Source organism: Anabrus simplex, chromosome 1, assembly GCF_040414725.1.
Source record: "Anabrus simplex isolate iqAnaSimp1 chromosome 1, ASM4041472v1, whole genome shotgun sequence".
Classification (NCBI taxonomy): domain Eukaryota; kingdom Metazoa; phylum Arthropoda; class Insecta; order Orthoptera; family Tettigoniidae; genus Anabrus; species Anabrus simplex.
This window is the reverse complement of record NC_090265.1, coordinates 947,229,718-947,239,872: the sequence shown is the minus strand read 5'-3', so window position 1 is coordinate 947,239,872 and position 10,155 is coordinate 947,229,718. Positions and strand designations below refer to the sequence as shown.

The window sequence follows — 10,155 nt, the reverse complement described above, 5'->3', positions numbered from 1 at the left end:
TTCCAGATAGTATGTATTAGTAGATCTCGCTGATCAAGTTAGTGCCGTAGACAAGAAGATTCAAATATACTCACAAGGTCGGAGAATATTAACTTGTACCGGGCGAGTTGGCCGTGCGCGTAGAGGCGCGCGGCTGTGAGCTTGCATCCGGGAGATAGTAGGTTCGAATCCCACTATCGGCAGCCCTGAAAATGGTTTTCCGTGGTTTCCCATTTTCACACCAGGCAAATGCTGGGGCTGTACCTTAATTAAGGTACGCTTCCTTCCAACTCCTAGGCCTATCCTATCCCATCGTCGCCATAAGACCTATCTGTGTCGGCGCGACGTAAAGCCCCTAGCAAAAAAAAATATTAACTTGTAAGAAAAACAAACCAAACTTCAGGCCTAATCGCCCAGTTGGGCGATTATTCACCCTGGATCAGGTATTGAAAGCATCTCCACAGCTCTCAAAGGGTTCCTTTACCACTTAATAATCAATCAGGTCGCTGGCTAGCAAGCTGCCTTCTTCAGCATAATAATGAGACAACTGAATTCAACCGTCATTGTCGTGAAAACAACACCGGATCGCCGAGCAAGTTCGACATTTCGTACCCAGGGAGCAGTACACTCTAGCAACCAGGAAGTCTAGTACAATCCCATCCGGCTAGGAGGCGCACCATTACAAATCAGAGGATAACTAAAGGTATATAACGACGGTCCCGCCCACCTAATAGGCTATAAATCACAAGATGGCATAAACAGAGCTGCAAAACACTTTATGACTTGCATCTAGTTATTTAAAATCCATTATATGGGGACATTATCATATGCCTTTTCTATTTCTATGAAAGTCATGACCAGATCCTTTCCATATTCCCAGTTCTTTTACTATCAGCTGTCTCATGCTAAAGATTGGGTCCACTGTAGATATTCCACTCCTGAAGCCATATTGTTCCTCTTGTAAATCTTCTTCCATCTTTCTTCTCATTCTTCTTTCAAATATCCTTTCTAGTATTTTGATACTTGCAACATAAGTGTGATTCTTCTATAGTTACCACAAACTTTCTTGTCCCCTTTCTTAAACACTGGTATTATTATCCCTTTTTCCAGTCTTCTTCTACACATTTAAGTTTCTACATACATTTTAGTAGTTAGTACAACCATTGCATACCAACAGGTCCAGCAGACTTTAGCAATTCCACACTGATTTCATCCATCCCTGTTGCTTTTCCCATCTTCATCTCTTGTATCGCTAACTTCACCTTCAGCATTGTTATATCGACCTCTGTTGTTGAGTCCTCACACTGTATTGCTTCTGTCTCCTCTGTACGGTTGTTCACCTTTAATAGCTTATCAAAATACTCCTTCCATCTTCTCTTTATCTCTTCTGGGTGTGTTAACAATTCTACATCTTAGTTTTCACTAGCTTTGTGATACCTCTTTCCGTCCTCTTACTTCTTGTAAGTCCATACTGCATCCTTTTACTGTCACTTACACCCACTTCCATTTTTGTGTAAATTCTTCCCAATTCCTCTACTTTGCTTCTCCTACCACCTTCTTACATCTCCGTTTGCTGTTGAGATACCTCCTTTTGCTTTCTTCTGTTTGATCTCGGTTCCATTCTCACCAGGCTGTCTGGTTTTCTTTCACCACATTTCTCACTTCTTCATTCTACCACAGTGTCTCCTTTTCTTTCACTCTTGCAGATGTCCTGCCACAAGCACTCTCTGCTACACTAAAAATGCCTTTTTTTTAAATTGGCCCACTTTTCTTCTACATTTTCTCCTTCAGTAACTGGGATTTGTTGCTTCAATCTCTCCTGAAAATCTTCCTGTGCATTTTTGTCTTTCAATTTCCGTACTTTTATTTTACTTTCTCTTATCTATCTTAGTTTTCTCCATTTCCCAACCGTAATTTTGCCAGCACAACTCTACGGTCCCCATCAAATGGTTCTCTTGGTAAAGCTGTCACATCCATCAACTTCCTGCGACTTGTCCTTTCCACTGAAAAGTAGTCAATTACTGATTTTGTTCTTCTGTCACCCCATCCACATCTCGTCATTTTCCTGCTTATTTTTTCGAAACCATGTATTCACCACTATCAGTCCATTGCTGTCACAGAAGTCCACTAGTTCCCCTCCTTCACGATTCTTTTTTCCATATCCATATGGTCCAATGACTTCTTCCTTGTATCTTGTTTCCGACCTATGCATTAAGATCTCCCCTAACAACCACTTCCACATCTGAAATTTCTCTTTCTACTTTCTTCAAGAATCTTTCAATTTCTTCTTCCCTGTTTCCCGTTTTGTATGAAGTCCATCACTTCATTCTTCATCTTTTATATAATATTCATTATTCTGTCACTCACACATTCTACCACTTCAATATACTCCTCCAATTGTTTCGAAATGATTAGTCCCACTCCATTTATTGCCTCTTGGCTACCAATCCAGTATATTGTGTATCCTTCCCTCAAGTTCTTCCGTCCGTTACCTTTCCATTTCACTTCACTCAGCCCCATCATTTCCACCTTTTTTCTTCCTCTGCCTTTCCTGTCAGTGTCATAAGATTTACTCCTCCTGTCTTAAATTCGGGAGGCGTGTTTGCAAATCTGACAGATTATGCTTATTCAAATTTGTGCGCTAGTCGACGAAGAGAGGTGCTAATAGCACCACTATGACCTTGCAAAGCACATTTGCTTTAACCCTAGAATGGTCGGGTGGAAAACGTAACATGAACGATCGAGCTGGATCTAGTAGACCCAATATATAAACAATGATTTGTGGTTCATTCTGCACTAAAAATTACAATAAAACAGTATAATATCAATACCATGAAAACATTTTTTAGAATCCTTGACACGAACACAATCAAACATGTCAACTGAAAAATTAGCATAAAATTTATTGTTCAAACCAAACACAAAAATGAAAATTTGTGGCCAATTGTGGAATTCAAGATGGCGGACCCAATTCATTCGTGTCTGTGGCTTGTGTAACTCTAGCATAAAGTCAGAAGATGTCTACATAATATGTGACGGAAAGTGTCGTAGAAAGCATCATAGAGTGTGTCTAAAATCAATAGGAAAGATTTCAGGAAACTTATTGATGATAATTCGAAAAAGTGGTACTGTGGTAGGTGTGACGATGTGGCATGTCTTAGTAATGAGACTGAGTGTGTGTCTAACGTCAGTGAAATAGATGACGTGATTAGAGATATTCATAAAAGACTTTCAAAATTGACCAATAGAAACGGAGCAGGGCGAGATTCAAAAGGCTATGTCATTTTGTGCGGACTCGTTCGACGAGGTACAAGATTCTCTTCGAAAAATTACGGAAGATTTCAAGATGTCTGAAACCGCAAAGTTAAAATGCAAAGTAAATGATATTGAGAAAGAACGTGAAATAACACAAGCAGAGGTGGTAAAACTAAAGACAGAAAACCAAGTATTACAACAATATGTTCGAAGAAATAATTTGGAAATCCGCGGCCTGCCACAAGTTCAGAATGAAAATCCACTTTCAATAGAGAAATGCCTCGGTAAAGCACTCGATGTCGAAGTGGCCGATCGTGATATCGATGCGTGTCATAGACTACCCTCCAGAAAGCCTGAATTCCCACCACCTCTCCTTGTGAAATTTTGAAGCCGCCTCAAAAAAGAAGAATTTCTTTCGGCCAAGTAGATGTAAAACATCAAGTCAAGTGAGGTAGGCATTCAGGCTGCCCCTAGAACTGTTTACATAAACGAACACCTGACACTGACCAATAAATACCTACATAAACTGCCGAGGGACCTGAAGGGGCATGGTTACAAATTTGTGTGGACTAAAGATTGCAAAATTTACGTAAGAAAATCGGAGAATCTCCGATCAATTCGTGTTCAGGACACCGAGGACATTAAACGCCTTCAAGGGGAATATATTACCAAGTCTATGCCATCCAGGTACATTATTCAACCTCAAAATGACCAGTGATAGAACTACTCTAAATCATCATTTAACAGGATACCCAGAACTTCCTCTAGGTTGCTATGAAGTCAAATTCAACTGTTTGGACGATTTCATTCAGTAGAAACCCTTGGATATTACCGTGAACTCGTGTCATAGTTCAATTTCAGTTAATTTAGTGAGGTTAGGATTTTGTACCTTAACACCAGAAGTATCAGAAATAAGCTTGCCGATATTGAGTTGTTGTTATTCCTCATTGTGAAGTGGATTTTGTGTTTGTGTCTGAAGTTTGGATAACTAGCAATGAAGCTAAATTCTATAATCTAAGGAATTATGATTGTGTATTTGCTCACAGACATGGTAGAGAGGGAGGTGGAGTGGGTATTTACGTATCGTATAGTTGGAAAGTAAACTTGATATCAAAATGTGTGTTGAATCATAGCTTGTTGTGGATTGAGATTTACAGATATCAGTTCAAGAGGAAAGGTTGCAATCACATTAACATTATTGCTGGATACAATCCTAACCGGAATAATGCCACTCCATTCCTGAGTTCTTTTGAACAATTTCTCAGTCAGCCTAATAGTCCTAACAAGCTATGTTTGTTCCTAGGATGTTTATGTTTTATCTAGTGACAAATTAAAAAGGAAGTATCTCAATCTTGTAGCTTGCTATGGTTTTGCTCTGTGCAATAGAACATATCCAACTCGAATAAGTGACTCTGCTAGCACCTAACTTGACCACATATCAGTGAATAATTCTGAATTATGCTATACAGTATCAAATATTAATAATGACTTAAGTGATAATAATATTTTAGTTTTTGACATGCTATGGCCAAACCACAACACTCACCTAACATCTCCTCACTCTAATATATCCTGCAATACCTAGTAGGTGGAAGGAGAATGTATCGAGCAATACCTACATGAACACTGGTGTAGGCCTACACATGTCAGATACATATCATGCGAACAGTTGCCAAATAGATATAATGTATGATTCATTCATTAACCAAATACGACCAAAGGGCAATTATACGAGCCGTCCTAATAAATACAATACAACATTTAAGGGCATAAGCAAGCCTAGGAAAATTCCGTGGCTTATTAATGATCTTCTTACCCTCATAAAGAGACGAGACTGCTTGCATGCAAAACTCAAACATCCTACTCACAAGAATAACATGCTTCTGAGACAAGAATACTGCAGATGAAGAAATACAGTAAGTAACTTAAAAAGAAGACTCAAACATGACTACTACTCAAACTTTTTCAAAACTCATAATAACAATCCAAAACAGACATGGAAATTAATGAACGAAATCATTCATAATAAAAAAGTAACGAATGTCTCGTGTACCACGCTTGAAATTGAAGGCAAAGTAATAACTGATAAACAGGTTCTGTGTGACTCATTCAACTCCTTTTTTATAGACATTGCCATAAACCTAGCTCTAAGTATTCCTGGACATAATACTGTGGTTTTCAGTGTATTTACTAGTCTTGAATCCCTTTACCTGTACCCAACGGATGTAGCAGAAGTAAAGTCAATCATACCTAACCTTAAAAGTATGACTAGCAGCGGAATGGATGACATTACTACCTCACTATTAAAAAAGCAAAGGATCCTATAATAGGATTACTCCTACTGATCATTAACGAGGCCCTGACTACCGGTATAATACCTAATAAACTAAAGCTAAAGTGATCCCTGTGTTTAAGGGAGGGAATAGACTGAATCCAAATGGTTATAGGCCAATCTCGATTTTATCAATTGTTTCCAAAATTATGGACTTTCGGCTTTTCTAAACAAAAATAATTTCTTCTATAAGGGGCAATAAATTTCAGGGAGAGGTCTAGTACCGAAGTAGCTACGGTTGATCTCATTACAATGTTACAATCCACCGTGGATAACAACAACATTGCAGCAGGCTTATTTATTGATCTTACCAAAGCATTTGATACTGTTGATCATAGTATTCTTTTAAGAAAATTGCGCTGAATTGGCTTCGAAATTACTTAACAGGACGAAAGAAACTTGTTGCCGTGAATAATTACTCGAGCTCTGCCAAGTATGTAGCCCCTGGTGTCCCACAAGGTTCCATACTAGGCCCTATTTTATTCCTTAATTATATAAATGATATTTCTTCATGTAATCTAAATAGCTATATCACATTATACGCTGATGACACCAATATCTTCTATACAGGCAAAAGTAAGGACACAGTTTTAGAAAACATGCAGCAGGACATACTCACTTTCTTACACTGGTACCAGTGTAACAAATTGACAGTGAATCTGCAGAAAACTAAATACATACTTATTTCAAAACAAAAAATCCTTCACTCAAATAGTGATAAATTACTCATAAATGATGCCGAAATAGAAAAGTAAATAAAGTGAAATATTTTGGATTAGTTATTGATGAGAACCTGACCTGGAATGACCATGTTGAATACATAACTAAGAAATTCCCCACAGTTGCTGGGTTACTAAAGAGACTTAGATATTTAATCCCTAAACCCCTCCTCCTACAAATTTATTATGCACTAGTACATAGCCACTTGCAGTACTTATGTGTAATTTGGTCACATTGTATAACCTCTTCAATCTCGGACTGAATACTCCGGAAATGGAATTTTTATACATGCCATTTCTGAGAATATGGGCCACTAGTAAGCAAATCATGCAATAAAATTTTTCTTCGTAACGTGCCCAAAGGGCATAACTGAGGGTCCTCATATGTGGACCTCAGGTCTTTGTTAACACATTATGGATTACAGTTCTCTTGATTTAGCAGATGGGTTTTTTGGAAACAATTATGTACTTTCATTACTTGAAAAGAACCAAAACCTATTTTAAAACACTCTCATAACATGGAAACTGTGTATTACTAACGTAAAATAACCAACACCTATTTTAAAACACTCTCATCATAACATACCAACACTGTGCTAACATAGAAACTAAATATATACATAATTTAACAGTTTCTCACTACACAAGTCATTCTACTCATTACTTGGTGTGATAATGCCGGAAGCAGTTGTTTATAGAGCGCAAAGGTACATACGACATTTTGTACATACTACCCTCGTTTTGGAACGACATCCAGGCCTTCTGCATTTCGAGGCATTCTTTGCATCAACAAATTTTGGTAAGTGGCCTATATTGTCAAAACGAACATCTGGAATGGGTTGGCTCTGAACTTTTCGTAGTTTCACCATACCTTGTTTGTCCATGTCATCCTCAGAGTCATCATCTTGATCAACAGGGTTTGTGGCTACTGAGGGAGTCCGTCCTCGTGTCCTAATGTTTATATAACCAATGTCCTTAAAATTTATCAATGCCTTTCCTACGTGCATTTCGTAATCCATTAATGAGAGTCGTTTTTGTCTAATAATACCACTACCTGCACACCATCTATGATACATTATCCAACAATTAACAATAATCAGATCAACAAAGTGGTTGGACATACGCACTGGCCATTTGTTGGTACGAATGTAACACCTTTAGTATGACATGAATCTATCACAAAGGTCTACTCCACCCATTTTTTCATTGTAGTATATAGCAATCAATGGCTGAGGAATAACAACCTTTTTCTTTTCCTCCTTCGACAATCTTTTGCATATTGTAGGTCATGGGCGCCCGCAGGATCTTTTCCAGAGGGGGGCACATTAACAATTTTCTTGAATATAAAAGCCAATATAACGTCAGCAACATTAAATTGTTTACAGAAACTTCCAGTTATAACATATGCTAAATGACTGTCAGTAATTTCAGTTTATGAAATAATCTGGTATGATATTAAACTATTGAACATCAACATTTTTAGAATTCCAGGGGGGACAAGTGCCCCCCCTTGCCCCCCTTGCGGGCGCCCATGTTGTAGGTGGCTCACTGCCAACACATGAAGACAGAAGAAGAACACTTCTGTTGTCCTTCCACGTTACAATGAACATTTTTCATCTTCCCTTACTTACTCCTCCCATTCTCCCCTTTTCAATTCCTTATCAGTTTTCAGCTTTTGTGACACTGATCCCACCCTGTTTTTCATGACAGTCCCTGTTTGGTATATATTTCTCTGCAGTAGCATGTCTACTGATTTTACAGTGGTAAAAAACCTAGCAGGCTAAACGCAATGAGTTTTATCGTGTGGAATAATTTCTGTCAAAACCTTGACAATAGCACCACCAAGACCATATTATTTTTGGTCCTCACTCCATACTGTACCTGCACCTGTGTAAAACATAAAATCTAAAACTAATCCATCTGGTGCTGCCAAAGTGAAATTCTTCAATCCTAATGGGTTTGGTTTTGAAGGGACAAACTGCCTAAAGCCACACTTCCCTGAGAAAGGCACCATCTGTTCATCAAGTGATACATGCTTTGACCGTGGGAGAGATATGCATTTTTTTTCACGCCGTCAAGAAATGGTTTCACATTCCAGAGTGCCCCATCATGTTCCCCTTGATTGTCAACAAAATGCATAAAATTCCTCAGTTCGAGAAAACGATCCCTGGACATACACTTAGAAATTATCGGCACCTCAGTATCATGTTGCCCGTACATTTTGGTTTGTGGATAACCCAGCACACCCATCATCACATGCACACCAGCCAAATGCATCATTTCTTCCTTAGTAGTATTTACGGATTTCAAGTCACGCCTTTGAACTGAATAGAGGTTAGTTTGTTCCGCGTATTGTTCCCAGGAGCTAAGAGTTATGTATCCTAAGAATGAATCTAAAATTCCTTTTTCATTATCATAGTCTGCTAAAAATACTTCATAATTGCAGGGGCCATGTAAAGTCATAGATTTCTTTCTCCATTTCATATCGCGGGTCCTAGGAGTTGGAGGTGTGAGCGACTGAGATACCACCGATTCAGTAGATCTGTTTCCTTCGTCTTCATTGTTGCCAAGCACATCATTTTCTCTGTTTATGACACATTCATTTCCAAGACCTTCACCTTCATTTACATCACCGTCATTATCGTACACAGAAGATGAGTCAAAGTTAATAACATCAGTAACTGAGAATTTGTTAAGCTCGTCCTCGGACAGATCCGCATCACTTTCCTCAAGAAATCTTCCTTCTGTAAGGAAGGAATAAACATAAAGTAAGTCATTTTGCCATAAAACAACGTATTTCCTGTAATGTCATGCCATTGTGATGCTATTACTCATCACTCCCATACCAAAACCTATAGAAAAATTAATACTCCACTCAACTGAGGTCCACGTATGAGGACCATCACATTATGCGATAAATATCAGTACCACTTAACTATATTGATAAACTGAATTAATTCACAGACTCTACAAATGCTACGAAACACTGAAAAAAATCAGCTTAGCAAGATTCTGAGTTATTTACTGGGAAATGCATACTTAGTTTCAGCATGATGGGAGGAAGCCATGTTCTCGCGTACCGCTCTTTACATTTAAAACTATCATGGCAGTTATGAGTACTACAGTGTTCTTGCGGCAACAAGGTGAACTAAGAAGTCCACAGACGAGGATTGTGGTCGCTATGCAACAAACTCCGCATTAAAACCCACGGTAAATTAGCTCACAACTGAGGTCCACATATGTGGACCGTCGGAACGTAGAGGATAAAGTCTTCCCTGAATGAACTAATGGTGATACAGAACAGGGCAATAAGAAACATATTTAACTTACCATTATACACCCCAGTAAAATACCTATACACTCAGACCAAAATTCCACCTCTCAGCATAATTACAGATACACCCCAGCAAAACACCTATACACTCAGACCAAAATTCCACCTCTCAGCATAATTACAGAGCTTAATTCTGTCTTATTAATGTATAAAATAAAAAGAAACATAATATTTCACAACACTACTTTAAGTCTCTTGTTGAGACAGACTCTCTCCTCCACGACACATGGTTTGCAATGTTGCCATGTGGACGCGCTCTCTCTCCCTGCTCACATAGATGAAATACGTGCAATTGTTTACGACAATGACGTACATGTTTTTTGTATTAGTGAAACTTGGCTAAGGCCTACCATCCCTTCCGCTATGGTAAATATTAATAATTACGAACTCGTCCGCTGGGATAGAACGGATGGTAGGAAAGGTGGCGGTGTAGCCCTTTATTTCAGAAATGAGAGGTAGAGTAATATGCACATCACAAAATGCCACTCACCCGGGACCAGAGTTCATGTTCGTGGAGATCACCGTTAAAGGGACGA

At 38.6% G+C, this 10,155-nt stretch overlaps 1 pseudogene; it reads right to left on the bottom strand.

The window, feature by feature from the left end:
* Positions 1-2,620: 2,620 nt before the first annotated feature.
* Positions 2,621-8,565, bottom strand: LOC137496945 (piggyBac transposable element-derived protein 3-like; annotated as a pseudogene).
* Between the last annotated feature and the right edge of the window lie 1,590 nt (positions 8,566-10,155).